This window comes from Bos taurus, chromosome 9 (genome assembly GCF_002263795.3).
Source record: "Bos taurus isolate L1 Dominette 01449 registration number 42190680 breed Hereford chromosome 9, ARS-UCD2.0, whole genome shotgun sequence".
NCBI lineage: Eukaryota > Metazoa > Chordata > Mammalia > Artiodactyla > Bovidae > Bos > Bos taurus.
In genome coordinates this window covers 50580182-50605503 of record NC_037336.1, presented here as the reverse complement: position 1 = coordinate 50605503, position 25322 = coordinate 50580182, and the positions used below count along the sequence as shown (strand labels likewise).

General features: G+C 41.2%; 1 long non-coding RNA gene across 1 annotated transcript in view; it reads right to left on the bottom strand.

Moving 5' to 3' along the window:
- Window positions 1–919: 919 nt before the first annotated feature.
- LOC132346173 (uncharacterized) overlaps window positions 920–25322 on the bottom strand; it is a 39497-nt gene continuing 15094 nt past the window's right edge. The window contains exons 2-3 of the long non-coding RNA XR_009495930.1: window positions 11319–11427; window positions 920–1107 (exon numbers count right to left, since the gene is read on the bottom strand). This is a non-coding gene — a long non-coding RNA (uncharacterized lncRNA). The remainder of the gene's footprint in view (window positions 1108–11318; window positions 11428–25322) is intronic.

The following is a 25322-nucleotide window of genomic DNA, read 5'->3' as shown; positions in this document are numbered from 1 at the left end:
CCACAACTTGAATGATCTTTGAACTCAAGATCAAGGTGAAATAGATCTCTTAGAAGTACGGGCACATCTTCCTTCTGATGGCCTACAGTCAGTCTGTACTGTGCACAACTACTTCTACAGAATTCAGTTTGTTAAAGAAAGCAAATTTACTTGGTAGGTCAGCTGGGGCATTTGCTTACGTGATAGCAGGATTTTTCACTTTTTTGTCATTTGACCTCACATGCACACAGCCAAGACCAAAATGAAGCTTAGAATGAACACCAGAAAAGACAGCTACTAATGGACCAGGCTGGGCAAAGAGCAAGCAAAGGGCATTCTGAATAAAGACCACCAACTGACTAAAAGGAAGAGGGTGGATTTCAGATGGTGATAAATCCTTTAAATGAACAGATATCATCAGACAAACAAGCATATATGAAAAGCCATTACAATAACACTCATCATAACATCCATGCTAGAAAACAATCATTCACAAATGGCAGATATTGTTCAAACTTGTAATATGAAGGATAATCATTTGTTACTTAAAATTTTAAAAAAAATCTCACTATAAAAAAACAGAAAGAAAGAAAAAAGAACCACTGAATGAGCCTGGGTCCTTATTGTCAACTATAATAGAAATTAAATTTAAACCTATCTATGGATTTCAAATTAATTATTTTCACCAGAGTCATAATAGCAGAAATAACTGACTAGCTTTTATATAGAATAAAACGCACTCTGTTTAATTAATTTGCCATCGGTTTTTACCAGGTAGGTATTAGCCAGTGTTTGGTCTTTAATCATGATGTACATACATCAACTTACTCGGAAAGTTCAAAACATCAAAGTCAAGGTTTAAATTTTTTTCCTGGCAGTTGTTACAAAAAATAAAAATAAAAAAGAGTTGAAAATTTGTTTAAAAATACACACACACACACAATGCAGGTCAACGGGAGAAATCTTCATTTCCAGAGAATTATTTTATTTTGACTGAATATATTCTTTCATCAGTGCAATTTTCTCTTTAACCATCCTGGGAAACACCCTTCCCGCGATGAACAAACTGCAGTATCTCTCGATCTCGACAGCCGCGCCAAGGCCGACACTCAAAAACCATCGTGCCCTCTGAAAAAGGGTTCAGTGAAGATGTGAAAGTTAGATTTGTACATTCACGTGGTTTTAGATTTTTTTTTAATCCCTTTAAAGGTATGTTTCACCCATGTTATCAGATTAACATTATTTTATGTTTTTCTAATCATATCCCATGATGAATTTGAGCACCAATTCAAGATTAAAAAAAAAAAAAAAAACTTTTATTAAAGAAAAAACAGGAAAAAATAGAAAGAGAGAAGGAAGGTATTGCTTAAGAAAAACTCACAGAGGGTCCAGCCTCCCTAGCATTTCAAATTCTATCAAATGGTAACATGGAAATGTTTGCCAGAACAATCCACATCCTTCTCTGAAATCATAGGAGGCTGTCACTGATGACAAAAAGGTCCCTCTCTCCCCACCCCTCTCTCTCTCACACACGAAACAAATGAGAGATGTCACCATGAACAATCCCAACGGCTATGCATTTATTCATTTCTAAATGCTATATAATTTCATTTTAAGGACAATTAAATATGCATTTGCATTAATGAATATGTGCTCTTGTGTGATGCGTACAAGCCAGGAAAACTGCAGAGGTTTGCCACCAAATGTACTATCAAATCAGATCAAATTTATGCCTGCAAAGACAGTCTTGATTTTTCTAGATCTTCCTTAGAAATTCCTACTCCATCAAGGTGTAGATGTGGTGTTTTTCTTGTGTATTTTCTAATTCTTGTCCAAAGCAAGCTAATTTGGGCACACTTCCTTCTTCTGTTTGCTCAGTTGTGATTCTAACTTCCCTGTAAGCCTGTTAATAAATAATACATTGTCTTGTCAGCTTTAGCAAATATGTGTAGGTTAAAATGTTTCCTCTTCTTTCCATTAGCCCATCTGGCCACCATCTCATCCAGCAACAACACACAGCACTGTGAAACGGCTCTGAGCAGGGTCCTCAACAGAGAGGCACTGCGGCCTTTCACTGTTGGGATGGCAGCATTGGCTGACCCGTGGCATCGCCCTCAGTGAAGTGAAAACCATTTCACTAGCTGTCTTTTCAACTGTGACAGGCCTTAGTCAAAAAACCAGTGAGTGTGACCTGCCAATCACAGGAGTGAGAGGCCCAAGGGCCATATGTCACCCGATTCTGCAGCCCTTTCTGACTCGCGGTCTAAGTAATTCCCAGTCAGCAGGCTCCTCTCACCCAAGAGCTGCAGAAACCAGAGTTTTTCCATCTACACTTGTAACATGTTTAGTCACGGACTTGGGTGACTTAAAATGTGAAAATTATTTCCCTTGCAGTATCTGTCATTGGTTGAGATATGTGGTTATTGGTCTGCTAGATCCACAATTCCCCAGAAAAGGGTGTAGATCCAAATCTGAGAGAGGAGCAGAATCTGTGTGGTATTGGTGGTAATTTGCCCATTGGTGGTGCTAGGGGTAAAGAATCTGCTTGCCAATGCAGGAGATGAAGAGATGTGGATTTCTTCCCTGGGTTGGGAAGATCTCCTAGAGAAGGGCATGGTAACCCACTCCACTATTCTTGTCTGGAGAATTGCATGGACAGAGGAGCCTGGCGGGCTACAGTCCATGGCGTAGCACAGGGCTGGACATGATGAGCACACACATGCACACTCCAGGGACTGTGGCCTGGGAGCTGGACCACGTGCCTCCGTGCCCGGAAATCAGCCTGTTAGGATGCTAGGCCCCCACTCAGAGTATCAAAGCCTCTCATCATCACTATTCCAGCTCCAAGCCTCAAATGAGAAAATGAAGTAAAAATACAAAAATGTAAAAAGCAATACACTCACATTATTACTGCTTTTACAACCAACAATAATAACCTCAGACTCCACTTTTGCAAGGCGGTACCTGCCTGGCATGCTTTTTGCAAACTGAAAGACAATGCCTGGGTTTAAAGAAAACTTGGGCCTTGATCACCAAAGGGATTTTGACAGCTGCTCCCCACACATATTATCCTGCTCCTCAGATTCACCCCTCAATCTGACACCCTAAAACTGTCCACCAAAATCACCTGGAAAGTTTATCAAAATACAGATCGCTAGGCCCCCACCTAAGGAGTTTCTGAATCAGCCAACCCAGGGTCAGACCTGAGAACTGCATTTCTAACAAATTCCTAAGTGATATTGGCCTTGCTGGTCTGGAGACCACTCTTCAAGAATCATGTCTATAAAGAAAAAGAATTCAATTTAGACTTTTAAAAAGAGGTATGGGACATATAAAAATAAGTGAGTTATATGAAGGAAATGTTGGTGATGGGAAGAAGGGAATCCCAAATGATTATATTAAAGAATTACCAGCCTGCTGTCATATATATATATATATATATATATATATATATATATATGACAATATGACAGATATATACAGATCCAGCAATTTTAATCTCATTCAGGGATGAGCTCACACAGAGGCTCTAAGTGATTCAGTTATTGGCCCAGTGTCATGGGGCTTGTTCAGCACTAACAGACTAGAACTGAAATTCAGTTCTGCTCCATTCTATGCTTTCCAGTGCAAAACATTGTCAGCAGTTAGGATCTTCACTGTTTTCGACACAGAAAGACATTTCACATTTGATCTCTTTAAGGAAAAGTGGTGCTCAGGTAGCCCACTGTAGTCACTTATGTTCAAATGGGAAGACAGAAGAGGAAGCCTCAAGAGATAAAATATGATCCAGAGATGTGCACATAGGTTTTCACAGAACAGCTAATTTATTAACCAGGTTAGGTGACTTAGTAGTCGGCCTGGCATTGATATTTAAACTCTTTCTTCGCTGTTTTGACTCCACCATCCAGGAGGTTCTGGAGGAACTTGATTCCCTATTTGATTTTTAGCAGCATCTGCCTTCACCACACGTTCCAGTTTGACTTGTCCTGGCAGAGATGAAGTCTGCATTTGCCCTGGAAGCCCGAGCCAGTTCCCAGGACAGCATGGAAACTACCATTCTCTTTTTAGGAACATCTCCACTTTAGGACTGCCTGGTAAACTGACCAGCTGCCACCTACTGCTGTTAAATCCCCTTTATTCTGGCCTAAGAGCACAGACCCTTTCCTCTCCCATTCATTGTGAAGATTTTGAAGAAGAGGGAAGAGGGGAGACCATTGTAACTGGGAGCTTGCGGATGGAGCCCTTCAGATGGAGGATGAAGGAAATAGACGCACATGAATTTGTTTTGAATTTAAAAACAATTAGAGGACAGGGGGCTCTTCCTAATATTATTCATTTAGTTGAGATCTTATTGTCCCGTGCCTTAATAGGCCCTTGATAAGTGTATTTTGAATTGGCTGAATTTTAATGACATATTCAGTTTGGATATTACTTCATTTCCTCGTCTGAAAGGAGAGGGTAAGAATCCACAGACATAAATGGAGATGTGGTGAATTTATTCAGGAGTCTGAATGAATTCCTTTCTGGCAGCATACATAGATATGTATTGTGAAATACCATCTATATTAGTAGGGAGACAGTTCTAGAAAGATCTAGAAATAAGCATTTCTATGTATCTCCAATTAAGTCATTGCTACGGGTACCAGTAATGAAAACAATAATGCTGTCAGACTACTGTTTGGTTAGTAGATATTTGCTATAGAATTGTTTACCTTTGTCTCACTGGACAGTTCCAGCTATAGAAGTACTGAGTTTTAAGCTTTTTTAAAATTCACCCTTTGGTCTTAGGAAAGATAGGAAGGTAAGGACAGAAGCCATCATGTGCTGGTAAATGTTGAACAACCAGCTCTCTGGGGATGGAGGTCGGGGGGCCTGACTTGTCATGTTTGCCAGTTTCTGTGGTGTAAACAGTCTGCCATGGTCAGTTCAAAGCTGCCAGCAATTTAACAACTGACCTGCAAAATCCCTGACAAAAGTGGCTCTCAAGTGTGACACCACCACCACAGGGAGGAAACCACAGGTAGCAAAAGTGTCAGGATCTTCCGAAAAAATGTTGGGGTGAGAAGGGGGAAAAACTGTTCTATGAGTCAGGTAACCTGAATTACAGTTATTTGCAAACAGCCAGATAGGTAAACAGATCTGTTACACACAGAGCCAACTGAAAATGACACAGTGGACTGGACACGGAAAAAGTCCCTGGCGATTAGTTCACAAAGACTGAAGAGATGTCTCAGTTGTCCACGATCCTACCATAACATTGGCATGGATTGGTCGAAAGGTCAGGGTCTTCCAATCCCATGACTGCACAAATTCCACTCATACACCAGTTTATCTCACCAAGCACCGTATGATTCAGGCACCTATGCTACCAAGACCTAAAGGGACAGTGTGGTATGATAAAAAGCACTAACCTAGGCTGAAAAGTCGGAAAGACCCAAATATGGTCTCTGTTACTCATTGAATGACTTTGGGAAAATCATGTTAACTTTTCTAAATTCCATTTGGCCAAATCTATAAAGTAAATAATTCCCTAAAGTTCCTTACAGCTCTAAGATCCTAGGCTTCCAAATGGAATTTTTTTTGTTGAATTTGAAACTATGCCCACTGCAAAGTAGTGGTGGACATTAAAAACCCGCTTGAACTACAACCCAAGTGTCATTAGGGCTTTAGCACTGGATCTGAGCACACGATTTTGACACAACTGTGAGAACCCAAGTCAGGGACAGTGCATGAAGAGCTCTCCATATCAGCTCCTTGCCTTTTAATAATTTCAGTAATAGAGAAATTAGATTTGTCTCTGAACATCACACCCACCTGCTGCAGCTCCTATTAGTGGCCTGAACCACAGACCATACAAATGCAATGCCTCTCCAGAGTCCACTTCACATATCTAGGGCTTCCTTGCTACTTAGGATCCACGTGGGTTCTTTATCAGTGCAGACAACAGTCTTCTGCGGCATGACATGCTGATTTTATAAGATTAGCTGGAACAGCATTTTGTTACTCCAATTAAAAATTAAAATTGTTAAATATTCTGTACATATATTACAGTTATATTCACTCAATAAGTGATCCTTTCTTAAAACTGCTGTGAAGTTTTCCAGAAACTTCTATCTAATGAATTTTGTGTATATGTGTGTGAGAGAGAGACATACTGACAGAGATTCAGTTGTTGGGGATTGGAAAGCAGGTAGAAATAGGGTGTGAAGAGCGAGGTATGTGAGCCTGTGAGTCTATGTGTATATAGATACAGTCACAGAAAAGTGACCAACAAATGATTTTCAAAGAGGATTTGGGTCAGAATTCTAGCTTGCTCTGAACATTCAAACCCAGAGCCTTGATCTAGAGTTTCTCAGGTACTATTAATTTGCGATTTAAAACTGTAATTATTGAAGATTGATGGAGTATCTGGACCTTCCTGATTCAACATCAAACAAATCTCAAATTGATACTACTGAAAAAAATGAATGTAGACACCACATAGTGCATAATGATCAAGATTATGCTCCAACTAGCTAAGTAAAACCACAGAATGAGACAGGATACAAGAACACATAGGCGCTTGCCCGGTGGCTCAGTGGTAAAAAATCTCCCTGCAATGCAGGAGCCACAGAAGACATGGGTTCGATCCCTGGGTCAGGAAGATTCCCTGGAGAGGGCATGGCAATGCACTCTAATATTATTGCCTGGGAAATCCCATGGACAGAAGAGCCTGTTGGCCCATAGGGTCACAAAGAGTCAGGCACCACTGAAGCAGCTTAGCAGGCACAGCACGCACAAGAAAGCATGAGTGAGCGGAGTTGTAGGAAGGTGATATGGCCTCCATATAAAAAAACAGATTGCAAACTAAAATGCCGACTTCGGGGACTGTGTGCCATGTTTGACTTTCCTGGACCAACAACAGCAGGAAAAAAAAAAAAACTCTAGCTTTGAGTCTTTGCGATTATTAATTTTTTTAAGAAAAAGAACTGCATTTAAATCAGGCCCTGAGCAGGTTGGCTGGACGAGCGGAAGCCTAGCTCAGCCCACAGATGTCTGTCTTCGCTGCCACATGGCAGGATCCGGCCGTGGGGGTCTCCGGAGCCCAGCACAGGACCCAGAACTTCTGATTTTGGTGCTGGATCCAAAACTCCCCATCCCTTTCCAGTTCATTTCAAACGCCTATTGTTTGCCATATTTATCTGCCATCACTGCTGTTTGTTAGCAAATGGAGAGAGAACTGCCAGGACTAAATTTCTGCCTGCCCTCAGAATAGTGCAAAGGCGCTACAGGAATTGCACGACAGATGGTCTTTGAATGATATACGGAACCTCTGCCCTTGGGCCCGCTTTGGAGGAGCCGTTTTGGATTGTTGCTCAGAAGAGTGAGAGGCTGTTGTGTGATATGTGATTATTCCATAATAATTTTAATTATTTTGCCTGTTTTCAAACAATAGTCTCAGCCTTTTTTAATTTTTACACTCACTGAGTTGTGACACGAGCATTCTTTTCTCTATGTTAGCAGGGATTAAAATCAAGCCCTGTATCCCTTCCCGTTTTTCAAATAATCCATGTTTAAATAAATTACCTCGGTCTGGAAAACCAAGTTACGTGGCGTCCTCCTGGCATACACACAAGCAAGGAAAAAGAAAAAATTCCTTATTGTGGTGTCTGGTTTGAGATTGTCGCGGTAACAAGTTTCAAGAAAAGCTTGCTCTTTGCCTCTTTGGAGCAAGGCTCGGGCTAAGGGAGCTTCATTGACATGCGTGTGGGGATCCCATCGGATCTGCTCAAAGGTGCAGTCCGAAGCAGTCAGACGGCATCCGATGTGCATGTAAATGAAGCTCCCCAAGTGGGGTGTAGGCTTCTGGAGATGTGGAAAATACGCCATCTCCATCTCTTCCAAATCCAATAGAAACTTCCGAATGTTTTTCTGAAGCAGCAGGAGCCAACGAGAAGCAGATGCTAAACTTTCAAGGCATCTGAATGTATTTCTCTTTACTGGATAGATTTGTTGGCTGTGCACTGGCAGATGGGGTTCGGGGTTAGAACCCAGGCTTTTGGTTTCTCAGCTCAGTGGACAGGCGGCTGTCACCCTGCACATCCCAATGGTTCTGGCACTGGCCTCCAGCATTTACCTAAAGGAGAACGTCACTCTGGTAAATGCCAAGGCTGCCAGGGGCTGTCTCGAAGGATAAAATCCACAGTGACCGTAAACCACAGTTGAATCTGGGAATGAGTTAATATTCATAAGGTGGCCTTTTTACCCAACATAAGAATGTGTGACTTTACCTGGAGGTCGTCGCTTACTTAGGAAATTTTCCCCTCCAGCTGAATTCCATGTCCCCTAATAGGTAGTCCCACCCCTCAGCTGAGAGTCAAATCAAGCTTTGGATTATTTCCAAGCTGATTGTTCTGGCACCTTGGTAATAAGAAAGAAATTCTGCATTGTCCCCTTGGTCTCCAGCTAAGTGATACTGTTACCTCCAAAACAGGAATCTCTGGTGAGTGGGGTTACTAGAAAAGAGAAAACCCAAAACTCTGACCCTGCTGTTTGATAGAGAAATCCCCCGTGGAGTCTTCAGTGCTTCCCAACAACTGTTGTTTTAATCCAATAACAGCAGCTCCTCTAACAGAGAGAAACTCAACTTCACTTAATACCCAAATGAAATTCAGATAACTCCCACTGTGTTGACAAAAAGGATTGGGGAAACGAAATATCCTCTGCTCTTTCCCAAGGAAGGCATGCCTTTGGTGAGACTCAGACAGCACACCCTCCCAGAGAACAGCCTTCTTGCTTTCTCCCCGGCAAGGCAGGTGTGCAGAGATGTGCAGTTGTACGGAGCACACATTCTCAGAAAACAAACAAACAAAAAAAGTAAGTTAATGTTTGCCACCTCGAGGAGCCACAACTAGTCTTTTAAGACACGGAGTCTAACAAGGACTTCTCCAGCTTCTAGGGTGTGACTCCTTTTGTAAGAATGCTGTTGCTGACAATTTTCATCACGGATGTGTGATTGAAAGAAGGGCTCTGACAATACCAGCAATCATAGACAATATCCATCTGTGTTCTCTGCCTGTTTAAAATTGCAAAACTCCACTTCAAATGTATTTTTATGTTATCTTCAGTCATTAAGGTCAGGCCCTAGGCAGTGCACTGTACATGGGTGCTCCTGTGTGAGCAGTTGTATCTGACTCGTTGTGATCCCATGGACTGTAGCCCACCAGGTTCCTCTGTCCATGGAATTTTCCAGACAAGAATACTGCAGTGGGTTGTATTTTCCTACTCCAGGGGATCTTCCCGACCCAAGGATCAAACCAACATCTCTTGTGTCTCCTGCTTTGGTTGGCAGATTCTTTACCACCGTGCCACCTGTGAAGCATATACATTATCTCTAACACTTATAACAACCAGGAAGGTATTTATTGTCCTCTGGATATAATTCAGATGGAAAAAGTGTCTCATGTTGATCAAATGACTTAACAAAGGTAACTCAAAATAAGTAGCCAAGTCAAAATTTGAAATCACTATTTAATTCCAAGGACAATATTCTTTTCATTGATGTATGTATGTCACATATGTGCCATATCACACATGGTAAATAGCCTTGTGAGATGTAAATATCACCATATTTTGGATTCCTGAGGGAGGAAGTTATGTATACCCTTAGTACCTGACATGCTATGAATTCTAAACAAATACTTAGTCACTGGACTATTCCTTTATAGAAATACAATTCAAAACAAATGTTAGTCTTAATCATTTAGGCTTTATCTGCTATTTCTTTTTGGTCATTTCACATGATATTTACCCTGTGTGTGCTAAGTTACTTAAGGTATATGACACTATCACAAAGCTAGGAATGTGTGTGTGTGTGTGTGTGTGTGTGTGTATTTGCATGAGTGCTGAGTCGCTTCAGTCATGTCTGACTCTTTCTGACCCTATGGACTTTAGCCCTCCAGGCTCCTCCGTCCATGGGATTCTCTAGGCAAGAATACTTGAGTGGGTTGCCATGCCCTCCCTCCAGGAGATCATCTCGACCCAGGGGTCTAGCCCACGTCTCTTACGTCTCTTGCACTGGCAGGCAGGTTCTTTACCACTAGGATGTTTACCCAGGATGGACCTAATTTCTGGAAAGTTTCCCTGGTTGAGCCAAAAGGATTCAACCAATCCAGGTTGACATGGAACAATTCCATGCAAGAGCAACTATCAGTACCTATTCCTGAAATAAAATCAACAAAAATCTAACAAACATCCACAACCAACTCAGTTCTTCTGACAAAGAAATATGGTAAATAAATAAATAAAAACATTGTTCTTAAATATGGAGAGTTCTAATAATTTGATTGACCAAAAAAAAAAAAAAAAGAGAGAGACGCTTTATTTGTTGACTCTGCAGGAGAATAAGGGGCAAATGATTCTACCTTCAAATCCCCAACTGCATCTTCTGCATCTTGTTCTTTGTAAGTAAATTTCCGTGTTTTTGTATCTAGCTCACCTGATTTATAAAATGCTATTTTAATATAAATACACATAATAAATATGATTATTTGCTTCAACCAACCACTTGAAGATTCCATTCAAGATCAAAAAATAAATAGGCTATTTATCAATAGCAATCACTGAAAGATTCCATTCAAGATCAAAAAATAAATAGGCTATTTATCAATAGTAAGATGACTATAACTGAAATATACATATATAATTTAAAAGAACAGCTATTCAAATATTAGCCATTTTGCCACGTTTCCTGAGAGCTTTTTTTTTAACATTAGCAGTCAAAAGAGTGACAGTCTGTCGGGACCCCAAGACCTCTATGGATGGCAAACTTAACAGTTAAAAGATTGCACAGAGTGCTTTTATTCTGACCCACATGAGAATTAGGCTCAAGCATAAAGGAAAAATAAATGGGAATTAGAGGGCAACTCACAGAGGCATTTCAGTTGGGGAAAAAATACCACCATTAAGTCCCAAATGCAATTTATGAATACAGCATTTGAATTTTTTAATTGTTTTTACCAAAAAAAAAAAAATGAGGTTAATGGAATTACATTGGAACCAGCCATTCGATCATGTACAATTTAGCTGACTAACGTCTCTGTACATCTAGTCCTGAGCTCCTGATCATATCTGTAATCTTGCCAAACTTTGAGTCCAATAAGAGAAATCTTTTTCCTTTCTGTTTTTTCTCCCCCTGGGTAGGAATGGAAGAGGCTGGTGATTTCAAGTACTCCATGTTTCACGGTCAACAGGATCAATTTGATACAGCTGCCAGGGACATATGAAGCAGAAAGGGGGCCCTGGAGGTCATCTGTGCTGGTAGTTTTCAAATCAACTAGAGCCACTTTGAAACTACTCACCACATTTGTCCACTCTTCTCTCTCCAATGGCTTAATATGCATTCCACAGGGAACCAGAGAAAAGGAAGTCTTCTTGGATAAGATGCCAGACAAGTGAGGCTACATATCTCTGAAACAGATAATAAAAGATTATTATTACTATTTCCAATAATAAAATTATTATTTTATATCAGAAACCCATGAACACATACTTCTGTAGGACAATTTTTAATGTTTGCAATAGACAATCAAAGTAGACCTCCCAAAGGCTTTTGCCTGAGACCAAATACCCATGCCCAATCTGTTTTCAAAGTTCTACACATACAGCATTCCTAAAAGTGAAAAGAAATTAGATCCATAGGATGAAAAGAGTCATTCATTTTTTCATTCATTCATTCATCGCATGTTAAATTTCAGATACGTCGAGCAGTGGGAATTCAGTGTCTATCCTCAAAAACAAATACTATCTAGTGAAGAGAAAAAAATGTGATAACAATTATGGTTCAAAACAAGAGTGGATATGTAACAAAATTTCTGCTGGTTTGACCATCTGTCTGCTTCATCACTGAGACTCCCCACACTGAGCCTCCAAACATTTCCTCTCCTATCAGACACAGCTGTTTTTGCCACTCCCCCAGTGGAACAAAGGTGTCCCCTGCCGCTCTGCCAGAGATACTTCTGTGACCAAAGCAGAGCACACTGCTCCTCCATATTGTTATTACCTTTGCCATTTTTCCCTTGTCCAAAGTCTCCTTGGTCAAGGCTGGCCTATAGTCTTGCAGATTAAGAAGATACAACCCACTCCTGTTTGTGTTTCACCATGTCATAGACCCTCGGAGAAGGCAATGGCACCCCACTCCAGTACTCTTGCCTGGAAAATCCCATGGATGGAGGAGCCTGGAGGGCTGCAGTCCATGGGGTCGCTAAGAGTCGGACACAACTGAGCGACTTCACTTTCACTTTTCACTTTCCTGCATTGGAGAAGGAAATGGCAACCCACTCCAGTGTTCTTGCCTGGAGAATCCCAGGGATGGGGGAGCCTGGTGGCTGCTGTCTATGGGGTCACACAGAGTCAGACACGACTGAAGTGACTTAGCAGCAGCATGTCATAGACCCTAAAGAAATTTTACAGAACTTAGTGAAGTAGCACTTGCAGACCTGTAGGGTTCAGACCCATCAGAATGAAGCCAGCATGAGTTTGGCCAGGAGACAAATCCAAGCCTCCAAGAGGCTCCTTGACCTCGCTGGAAGGCCTTGAGCCAGGCTACCTCTCTGGCTGTGCAGACATCACCAGACCTGCCTGAATCTTGAGAAAGGACAGAGTGTGACTTCTTTTCCCAAAAGTTTCCTTAGCCTTAATGGCAGCACATTTCTATGGGGTTTCTCCCAGCAGATCACAGATACATCTTGACAAGTGTGACTCCTACTTGGGCTCTAGTGAGGATAACACCAGTGGAGATGTGGAGGAATGGAGCACTGAGCCGCAGAGCCCAGGAAGGGCAGCTGGATCTGAAAAGGTCACTGAGGAGATCAGATTTGAAAGATGTGCTGTACTCCATTAGTCAGACCATCACTGTGTACATTGGAGGATGGAATCTCAGGAAAGTAAAGGAACAAACAATTCAAAGGCTTAGAGGAATGAAAAAAGTACAGTGTGGATGAAAAAAAAAAATACATGCTTGTTTGCTGAAGTACAATATTTGGTGTTAGGAGGAAAGAAGCAAGAGATGAGCCTGGAAACCAGGAAGGGTTTGATCACAGAGTTTTATATGCTACATGAAAGAATCTGTTTTATCCTCTCTTGGGTTTTGTGGGATTTTTTTTTTTTTTTTTGGCAAACCTTTGAAGATCTGAGCTGGATAATTATTTGATCATATTTACCCAGGGAAAGATCACTGTGTTAATAGTGTAGAAGGTGGTGTTGATGCTAGCTGAAACTACAATACTTTGGCCACCTAATGTAAAGAGCCAACTCATTGGAAAATACCTTGATGCTGGGAAAGACTGGGGGCAGGAGGAGAAGAGGGTGACAGAGGATGAGATGGTTGGATGACATCACCAACTCAATGGACATGAGTTTGAGCAAACTCCAAGAGATAGGGAAGGACAGGGAAGCCTGGCATGCTGCAGTCCACGAGGTCGCAAAGAGTCAGACATGACTGAGTGACTAAACAAGACTAGAATAAAAAGAGTCAGGAAGGTCTATTTGGAAGAGGCTCTAATTTTCAGGCAGGAGGCCATGAGATATTGTAGCAGACAGACTACTGAGATGGCCCCAAGATTCCTACCCAAAGGCACCCATGAAACCCCCTTCCCTTGAGTGTGAGAGAGGACTAAAAATATGATGGGTATAACTTTTGTGATATGCCAAAGGTGAAAGAATTGTACAGATGTGATTGAAGTCCCTAATCAGTTGACTGTGAGTCAATCAAAGGAGACACTATCCTGCAGGGAACCAATCTAACCAGGTGAGCCCTCAAAAGAGCATTTAGAGGTCAGAGACTGGAACCATCAGGGATATCCACTTGCTGGCCTTGAGGAAACAAGCCACTCTATTCTGAGCAGGCCTATGAAAGGATCACATGGTGAGGATCTGGAAGAGCCTCTAGGAGATAGGAGGCAGCAAGATAAAATCCTGACCCATATAAACTATGAGATAATAAATGTGTGTTGTCTTTATTGTCTTAATCTTCTAAACATGTGGCAATTTTGTGTAGCAATATGAAAAAAAATACAGATATAGATATCAGGAGGCAAATAAGTAATATATTCAGAAGAAAGACCTGAAAGGAAGTAGAGTGTGAGCTGTGAGTGAAAGAATAACTCGGAAGTTGCTAACTGGGATGGTAGGCAACCAGTTTTATTTTGAACATGTTGAGCTTTCTATAGCTTGCTATATGGCATTCAGGCAGCCAGGTCTAGAATTCAGTTGTATAAAAGGCCCTAATGCCAAAGGAAAGTCAAGGGTTAAGCCCGGTAAATAGACCACATCTGAAGGGTGGGAGCCAAAGTCTGGAGCCCAAGGAGGCAGAGTAACCATGGTGACCAACGAACATGGAGGCTGGGAGCAGGCAGGTGGAAGGGGCCAGAGGAAGCTGCCTGCAGGTCTCTCAGGGACTCCACATACTCACGTGACTGCTCCAGGGGCTCTTGTTCTATGTTGCCATCATCATCATTTTTAAGAAACAAATCAAATCAAGCAGGGCCATGGTTAGATTGTGATCACCAGGGCACATGTAAGGAGAAAGGAAAGAAGAAGACTAAAGATGAAGCTCTCAGATGCATTGATGTTCAGATGACAGGAAGGGGATGGGGAGCTGGCCATGAGACTCAGAAGGAGGGGCCAGGGATGGAGGAGGAGAAGGAGAAACAGCTTTTCCTGAAAAAAAAAAAAAACAAAAACAGGAAAGGGGAAAGATCGTAATGGCCATGCTCAGCAGTCTTGAAAGCCACCGTACAAGAGGAGGCCTGAGGACACCCAAGAGGAAACAGTATGAGTGAAATTTAATGTGAGCAGAGGTTTAAATTTGAGTCCAGTGGCCACTCTATGGCCAGCTTCTTACTCTCCTCATCTGTAAAATGAGTAAAATACCTGTCGGGCTTCCTGCACAGGGTTAGGAATTCCCCCCTCCCTTCCATTCTGGCTCATAAAGGCTTGAATGTAAAGAAGCCAGTCCTTCCCACCTCCTCCAGCCTGAGGAGACTGGACCTCAATTTCCAACTGCCCTGAACTGCTCTGTCAGGTTCAAGCTAATTCCTTTCTGAAAGGAGAGACATGGAGACAAATATGCTTGTGGACCATCTCTAATTGCCAACAAGCACAAGAAGTCAAATTGTAGACAAAGGGAACTTCACTTCTCTTTATTATTTTTTTAATTTGCATTGGAGTATAGTAGATTTACAATGATGTGTTAGTTTCAGATGTACAACAAACTGAATCAGCTATACATAACCATATATCCACTCCTCTTTAGATTCTTTTCCCATATAGGCCATTAGGAGTACTGAGGAGAGGGAAGCTCACTCCCCTTTAAGGACATAATGCCTATTTGTTTACTTGGCACTTGCTTTATTGGAAAACAGCTGAGAACCCAGGCACACAAAAAAAGACCTCTTACAGCCACCATCTACACCATAGAACCCACCCTCATTAGCTAGCTTTATCAGAAAGGATTTCCTAGGGTTCTTACTTGAGGCCTACTTTTCTTATTTGGAAATTCTAACAGGCTTGGTGATATGGTCCCTAAATAAGCAGCCCAATAAGACCAGAAAATTAAAAGAAGACTGGAAGAGACACATCGATAACAGTAACAAGTGACGGCTGATGGCTTAACAGCAAGAATGGAAACATGGGGGAAATAACTACAGAAAGCAAACGAAAGAAGTAAAAATCACAGCAGTTTAGGATCATTTAGTGCAGAACAAAAACATTCCACATACTACAACAGATCCTGGAGGGCATTGGAGCTCAGCATGGTATAAGCCATCATTAAAAAAAGTTAAATTATACTTGCTAAAGTCTAAAAGGCAGAGACATTCATAATATACAATAAGAGGAGACTTATGGCCTGATCCATTTATTCTTTAGATGTCATTTCTTGAGGAGCAGCTATGTTCCCAGCAATATGCCAGGCACAGAAACATAAGGGAGCAGGAATGAAGTGGTGGCTGGCTTGAGTGGCCCACAGTTACCTGGGAAGCTCAGCTGTTCTGAGAAAAATCAGTCTCTGCAAGGTGTCCTTTCCAGAGCCCTTGGAACATTTATTAAAATATCAAGGTTTTTGGAAAACCTGAACAATTCACACTTACCTCATTGGCAAAACCAAGTATGCTTTATCTAAAATGAATTGACTACTTTTGTTGAAAAACAAGAAGAAAATCTGAATATGATTCTCCTAGTCTAATGGCTACCTACCCTATGGTTGTATATAAAAAACATCTTCGGGAGCTGTGATAGTTTTTAACAATAGTCAGGCAGGAGTGCTTTTGTTCACTCAGAGTGCATGTTATTTGTTTTATGTCATTAATGCAAACCCCAAAAGTGTTGATGCTAAAACCAAGAGGTAGCTTAGACCCGGGGTGAAAGAACCTGGCTCTTTCTGATCAGTATCTTGTTCTGGTTTTTGGAATCCCACAAAATAAAATCTAAACCAATGTTTCCAAACTATAGGCAGACCAGTTGTATTAGAATTCCAGACTTCTGGGCCCCACCACAGATCTAGTGGGATAGAATCTCCATATTTTTTGAAACCTCTCTGGGTAACACTGACATGCAGCCAAAACCTCCTATAGCTTTAATAGTCTATTGTTTTCAGTGTGTCTTACACCAAATTAATAAAAGACAATTTCCCCATAAATACTGTAGTCCAAATTCAATGAAAAGAAAATCCCAAATGTTCTACATTAGACTTTAATCTTATAGCTGAACAGAAAAGAAAAAATTAACAAGAGAAGTTAAATTCATGGTATTTTTTTGTAATTTTGAGGTTTACAGTTTAGAAAAGTGAGGATCTAAGCTAAAAAGTTTCAAATACAATTATATTTTGGCTACATCATCTTTCTATTATCATGCATGTGCCCTCAGGGTATTAATAATAAAGTCAAAGGGAAACTGAAACTCTTGCTGGAAAAATAGAATTTCAAAAAAAGCTTGTCAGTCTTTAGAAATAATACCAAGACTGTCTTTGGTGCTGTTTAAGTTTTCTGCCTTTGCAAGCCCAGATATAATATGAGGATGAAACAAGAAACATGTAGAAACCAGAGATAGTCTCATTACATAGAGTTTAGTTACCCTGTGGAATGAAACTGGTTAGGGAGAGTGACATTATATGTAATTAAGATGTCCAGGGTTCATTGGAGCCCCAGGAAACAGATGCAAAATATATAACTATTAATAACAATGATTAAATAACAACAATAGATGTCCTTGTGTTATTAAATACCAGAGATGTGGTTTTTTTATGCTAAGTCACTGGAACTTGAAAATCTCCTGGGACCAAATGTTTACCTCCAAGCTGGATGGTCAAATGATTCCGCATATGCTTTCTGCCTCTGTCAAGGGGAAAAAAAGTCTTCCCGACTCTCCTTTCTCATCAGGAACAAATTGAAAGACTTAAAGGCTTAGGATGGAGAAGGAAATGGCAACCCACTGCAGTATTCTTGCTTGGGAAATCCCATGAACAGAGGAGCCTATTGGGCTACAGTCCATGGGGTCCCAAAGAGTCGGATACAACTTAACAACTAAACCACTACCACCATAGACAGGAAGCTGTGGTAACCAGGGTACACACTGGTTTTTGGCAGCCAGAAAATCTAGACTGTCCTTTCCTGGCTTGGTATAAATTTTGTAGAAGCTCTCCCTGGGCATTTAGTGTGATGAACAAATTGGCAAATCCACATGTACCCTCTATACACAGAACACTGTTTGGGGAGCCAAGGGAGATAGATATTTTAACACTACACGAGCCAGGATTCTGTCCTCAAGGAAATCAAAATATAGCTGGGGAAAAAAATCCACAAACATCAATTAGGAGATTGTATGCCATAATTCATGATTAAGTAATAAATTAATGTCATAGCTGTTCAAAAAAGGAAAATTAAAATGAGAATAAGTGGAAAGACTTCATGGAATTCGTGCACTTGGGCTTTGAAGGATGCTACCAGAACTAATCTCAGGTGGTTATGCAAGGAGAAGAATGGGCACTTGTACATAGAATTACATGTATGTAAAATGACCTCTGGGAGAAGGCAATGGCACTTCACTCCAGTACTCTTGCCTGGAAAATCCCATGGACAGAGGAGCCTGGTGGGCTGCAGTCCATGGGGTCGCTAAGAGTCGGACACAACTGAGCGACTTCACTTTCATTTTTCACTTTCATGCATTGGAGAAGGAAATGGTAACCCACTCCAGTGTTCTTGCCTGGAGAATCCCAGGGATGGGGGAGCCTGGTGGGCTGCCATCTATGGGGTCTCACTGACTGAAGCGACTTAGCAGCAGCAGCAGCAGCAAAATGACCCCTATGGTTTTCTTTTTCCCTCTTTTTATTTTTCTTTATTAATTAAAAAAGGGAAACTTTTGTCCATGGCCATGAGCTCAAAATGTATATAACATGGAAATTGATGATTTAACAAATTTAGTGACATGTTCTTTAGAAAATCTTCAGTTCTTCCTAGATTTTGAGAAAAAAGCAAATTTGAAATAGTAAGTAGGAAAAAAGTGGGAGACTGCTGTAATTAGATAAGCTGGTACCAGAGAGTGGCAAGTACAAATAATAGTGGATGAAGCAGAACACTGAAGGCTCAACATTGCAAGCCCATTTAATGCTGGGAAAAAACAACCATACTCTCCCCATCCACTCCACCCAAATTACCCCAGAATGCATCCATCATGGTTCCTAGAATGTAATTTACTGATCCTAATCTCCTATTTTAAGAAGGAAAAAAAGAAGAAAAGTTAAAAGAGGGGAAATTACCAGGGGAAAAGTTCATTTTATTCATTCGTTTATTTGAGAATTTTTTATCGAGCAACTACAACTGCCTTAGGTACTAGAGACACAGCTGTGAATGAAAGAAATAAAATTTCTACAATTTTGGGCTTTTGTGCCAATGGGGAAAAAATTCGCCATTTTATGATTTTTAAAGAGAATGAGATGAACAAAGCTTTGAATATAGCTTAGGTCCAACTCGCCATGGATTAGTGAAAGTCAAACTAGGTTTTCTTTTTTTAATCTATGCCATAGGTCACCTCTCTGACAATGAGTATCAATATGTAGCCTTCATCTGCTCATTCTTTTTCAGGCACACCCCTCCTTGTGCTTCTACTAACAGTTAGCAATCTCTCTTCTGTTCTCTGGAACTGGCCTTCTGCAGCTCCTTCTCCATCTCTCTCACCTGGTATAGTTTTCTTTTCCTCAGTTTCCTCAAACTCCAAAAGCTCATACACCTAGGCAACTATGAAACCCGTAAGTCAGTTATGTGATTTTTTTCCTCCAGACCAAGGGTCTGAGGAACTAAGAACTAAGGTTCTTGTTTGCCATTCAGGACCGGCTCGCACCCTGGGCAGGAGTCACAAATGACATTGCTGACTCATGGCCTAGAGGACCTTCGGGGACTAGAAACAGGTATTCTGGTTTGTGAGCTTGTTCTTTTAAAAGAGAAACAGAAAACCCTTTTCTTTTCCTTAATGAATTATTCTAGTTTTGCTCTGAGACCACAGCTCTGTTTTATTTTCAGTTGTCTTTTTCCATAACTCCTTTTAGAAATAAAAATGGGAAACGTTATCTAGCCCCTAGGAAGAAATATGTACATACATTCAAAAAGCAGTTTCATGCAACCTTAATAACCTGAATTCTATTTCCCTTTCCGTACATGATGGATGAAATTACTTTGATTATGCTGGCTTTCCAATTACTCATTCATGCCAAGAAAGCTAGCCCTTGAAACCTAGTCACCTTGTTTATTTCTTTCCCACCTTGCCCTTCACAATCAGAAAATCAAAGAGCACTGGAGCCGGAAGGAGCTTCGTGATCCCCAAAGGAAGGATTAAACTTAAAAGTCATACATATTGATTGACCTGAGTTTTCTAAAATTAAACCTAAGTAACTATTTCAATACCAATTTTTAAGCTGTAAAAACTGACTTGGAGTTAGAGTTTTGAGTCATATGAAAGGCTTTGTAAATATATAACCTGGTTGCCAAAGGGTTTCTACTTAATATACCAGGAAAAGATTTATTCCCCTGTGTTCACTTTATTCCTTAATCCAAATCAGTGATTTTCAAATTGTGCTCATTTGAAGTCTGAGGGTCTCTTCCACACGAAAGTGAAGGGAGACCAGTTTCGGAAGTTCTATGCACTCTGCCCTGCTATGCCCAGAGACCCTCCCCTTTTTCGCTCTTAGAGTTGGGTTCAAAAGTACAGGTTCATGTAAATAACACTTTCTGCTACTAACCAAAAAGGAAAATAATTTTTTAATGTTTATTTTAATTTCTTTTTTTATTTATTTGGCTGCGTCCAGTCTTAGGTGTGGCATGCAGGATCTTTCCATCTTTGTTGTGGGATCTTTTTTTTTTTTTTTAATTGTTGTTGGTTGTTGTTTAGTCCCTCGGTTGTGTCTGCCTCTTTACAACCCCATGGACTGCAGCATGCCAGGCTTCCCTGTCCATCACCATCTCCCAGAGCTTCCTCAAACTCATGTCCATCGAGTCGGTGATGCCATCCAACCATCTCAACCTCTGTCATCCCCTTCTCCTCCTGCCTTCAATCTTTCCCAGCATCAGGGTCTTTTCCAACGAGTCAGCTTTTCACATTCGGTGGCCAAAGTATTGGAGTTTTGTTTTTTTTAATTGTGGCACATGAACTCTTTAGTTGCAGCATGTGAATCCAGTTCCCTGACCAGCGATTGAACTCGGGCCCCCTGCGTTGGGAGCATGGAGCTTAGCCACGGGACTACCAGGTAAGTCCCCAAGCAAAATAAATTTTAAAAATAAATGAACTTCCATAAGTAATGGTACACAAATAAATACAAAAAGTCAACCATAATTATTTTCTCACAGACACTCAGACGTGCTAGCAATTGGTCCTGGAGTCAGCAGTGGGCTGGCCTTCTAGTATATGATTCTAGTATATGACTAGATCTTCACTACCATGAACCAGGGCTCCCCACCAAGTGCCCCAGGAGTCAACTCCAAAGCCACAGGCATCCTGGCTACTTAGATACAGCTCTGCTAATATGCTTGTAGTTTATAGTTGCTAGTACAATTATTCATTCAACAAACACATAAGGAAGGACTCAAACACAGAGCCATGATGCCCAGAAGCAACACATTTTTAGTCCCACAGGAAGACAGATAAGCAAAATTTATAATTAACTTATAGTATGTAAAAACAGGATATAAAAAGCAAAATTTATAATTATAGTGCATAAAAACAGGATGTAAAAAGCAAAATTTATAATTAACTTATAGTATGTAAAAACAGGATGACCATTATTTTATTTATTTGGCTGGACTGGGTCTTAGTTGCAGCAGGTGGTGCGTTAGCTGTCACATGTGGGATCTAGTTCCCTGACCAGGGATTGATCACAGCTCCCCCTGCATTGGGAGCACAGAGTCTTAGCCACTGGACCACCAGGGAAATCCCTGATCATTATTTTAATGGGGAAAGTACAAGGTGTGTGAAAGCTAAGAGCCACACCCTAGAGATCAGGGTGAAGCCTGGCAGCATTTCAGGTGACAGCACAAATACGAAGCAGGGAGGGGGAAGATTTGGCTGGATAGGCAAGCAAGAGCCACATGAAGGGTCATGCCACTCGGAGGATTTCATTGATCTATCCTGTAGGAAATGGAAAGCCAGTAAGCCATTCACCTCACTTTATTGAACAATAGATAATTTTTTCATTTCCCTAGCCATTCTTTCTTTTTTTTTTTTTTCTCCTTTATCCCATTCATGTCAACAAATATTATCTGAGTCCCAACTCTGGGCCAATCACTGCTCCAGCCATAAAGAAACTTTGGAGTCATCTGAATCCTCTGAGAATCCAGGTCTGCTGCCACACACCCCCAGTCAGGCTTTTCCGGCTCAGCCACCCCTTGGGTGTCTGCTCCAACTGCCCAGTCATTCCTTTGGCATTTCGTATGGGGATTTTCCACCTAGAATCAGCAATGGAATTTTTTAAACTGCAGAACTAGATAACATAAGTAAGGAAAAGAGTTAAAAAGGAGGCTCTTGAAAACATTTAAAATAGCTGCTCAGCATTGAAAATCAGCTTACGGGATGGCAAATGCAAATGTGAGCTCAGACAGGCCCAGCTCAGTTCTGCAAATCCTTTGGTAATGAAAATAGATCCGCACTTTAATTTTTCAAACCATAAACCTCCCCGAAGCAAGTAAGAAAAGAGAGAGAACATAAGGGAAATGTTCTACAAAGAAAGTGGATTTTGCATTTGATGTGTGGATGGAACTCAGTCAGGACAGAAGTCCCAGACACTGTGCAGCAGGCTCAGTCATGGCTGGTACCCTAGGGTCCAGTTCCAATTGGAACCATCTCTTTCCAAAGTCCAGGATCATCTTATCTCCCTCCCACCCCCACCTATCACATCAAACCCTGCTATCTGGCAAGGAGACAGGACCTTCATGAACACTAAGGTATAAATGATTGATAACAGCTTTAAAATGCCATTTCTTCTATAGGGCATTTGCATTTTAACAGAGTCCAAAGTCTCAAGCCAAAGGGAAACTCCTCTGAATGTGAACATATGAAAATAGTTTGCGATGGTTTGGGGTTTTTTTTTGTTTGTTTTTTTGGCTCTTTCTCCACAGACTCAAAAGTTACCTGGCAGAAAGTAGATGCTTGATCATTCAACAAGGGAGAAATTGAGATTTATAAGCCACTGAGTTCATACCTAGTGCATTTTCTTGGCAGAAAAATAAAACAAGGGGCAGTGCACGTGGCGTGTCCGGTGCGGGACTCCTGCCCAGCCCCCAGTGGCCTCTTAGCGGGCTTCACAGTGAGTCTTGAAGTGCCGCACCTCGTTGTGGATCCTTTCTCTTGAATTCCGAAAGGATTTCCCACACACTCTGACGACATATCTCAGCAGCGGCTCTGCATCCACTGAGCCCTCACCAAGGAGTCTTGAACTCAGCACCTGCCCCCGACTCCACGCGGAGGGGTGAAGTGGGAGGGGTTTTTCCTGAGTTGGTCTCTCTCTCAGCCCTACAAGAAGGGTGATAATCGTTCTGGTTTCTGCTCCCCTATTGCTTCAGATTCTCTTTACACTGGTTAGCTAATCCCTTATTGTCCCAAGCCTCTATTAAAATCAGTAATTCTTTATATTAAGCTTTCTTTGTTTATGTAAAGTGCTTTTTTGTTGCCTTGAACTTGATGTTACTGACCTCTGCTCCCCTCCCCCACCCTTTTCCCTCCTCCCCTGGCTTAAAGACATTGTCCCTTCTGCCAGGAGATTCAGACAAAGCCAGAACATCTAGTTTTAAGGCTCTTGTCCAAATTTCTGACATATAAAATCACCAAAATACACTGCCTCAAGGCAATGTTTCTGAGTGTATTACCTTCCTCAAGGTTTATAAGCTGAAATAAACTCAAATATCCCAAATTTCAAGACATGAGGATGTAAACATACTTAGATCAGTTCTTTGCCTTTCCTAGGTTGCAGAAAATCTAGAAAAATAATGTAGGTAGAGTAGGAGAGAGGTAGGAAAACAAAACAAGAAGCCAAAGTTTATCTGCCGGGTATATGCTGAGGAACTAGAGAAATGAGGAAGACAGAAGAACAAAGCATCCTAAATGTTGAAGAAAGTCATGATAGAGAGAGAGAGAGATTTAGAAACTGAGAGATTTGGAGATTTAGAAATTTTCAAGGAAATCTTAATAAGTAGTATTCTGAATAATAAACGTAATCTCTCTTTAGTCCTTCAAGAGATACAAGCACAGTTGAAATTACTTTTGCTTATAGTTCCTGAATGAAGCACAAGCTGGAATCAAGATTCCTTGGAGAAATACCAATAACCTCAGATACGCAGATAACACCACCCTTATGGCAGAAAGTGAAGAAGAACTAAAGAGCTTCTTGATGAAAGTGAAAAAGGAGAGTGAAAAAGTTGGCTTAAAACTCAGCATTCTTAAAACTAAGATTATGGCATCTGGTCCTATCATTTCATGGCAAATAGATGGGGAAACAATGGAAACGGTGACAGACTTTATTTTGGGGGGCTCCAAAATCACTGCAGATGGTGACTGCAGCCTTGAAATTAAAAAACGCTTGCTCCTTGGAAGAAAAGTTATGACCAACCTAGACAGCATATTAAAAAGTAGAGACATTACTTTGCCAACAAAGGTCCATCTAGTCAAAGATATAGTTTTTCCAGTAGTCATAAATGGATGTGAGAGTTGGACCATAAAGAAAGTTCAGTGCCGAAGAATCAGTGCTTTTGAACTGTGGTGTTAGAGAAGATCCTTGGACTGCAAGGAGATCCAACCAGTCAATCCTAAAGGAAATCAGTCCTGAATATTCATTGGAAGGGCTGATGCTGAAGCTGAAACTTCAATACTTTAGCCACCTGATGCGAAGAACTGACTCATTTGAAAAGACCTTGATGCTGGGAAAGATTGAAGGCAGGAGGAGAAGGGGATAACAGAGGATGAGATGGTTGGATGGCATCACAGACGCGATGGACATGAGTTTGAGTAGGCTCCAGGAGTTGGCGATGGGCAGGGAAGCCTATCGTGCTGCAGTCCATGGGGTCACAAAGAGTCAGACACGACTGAGTGACTGACCTGACTGATGGTTGCTAGACTGTTTCTTAAAGTACAAAGCAAGTCACATGGGTTCCTGTCATATTCAGTAGTCTAGCCAATGTTATTCTAAAACTTCAAAATGCTTATTCTTTCCAATAGCCCTATAAGAGTGCCCTAAAATTCTACTTCTGAAACCAGGAGATTAAATTTCCTAATGGTGATTATATTCAACCTTCATCATCTGAGCCAAAATACCTATAAATCCCTCCAGAAGAAGGGCCTACTTTCCAGCCATGGTGTCTGTGCATGCCAGTCAGGGATGGATGGCCACTGTTTTTATATGTCAGCAGGAAAATCTCTCTCTCGAGTTTTGATGGCGTTCCTTCAATAAGACAAACTGGTTTCTCAGGTCACTGGTAAAGGGTCACTTAATAAAAAAGATCATCCTACATGCCAACACTGGGGAGTCATCCCCATATGCTAGAACTTGCCATTTACCCAATGAGCATGTTGGGATAATAATAACAGGATTTGTTCCACTTACTTTGTTTCTAAAGGTAGAGAGGGTGTGAACCATACATCCTCTGATGCTTTTGGCTTTTGGCTTTCCATATTTGCTTCCTGGCTTGGTACCCAAGCAAGTGTTCTCCCCATGACCTAAAAAAAGGTGGCATCTCTCCCTCTTTACTTCTGCTACCCCTCAATATCCACATAGTCCCAGCTTCAACCCAACATTAGAACTCTTTCAACCTGGTTCACCCAACACTGGGTTCTCT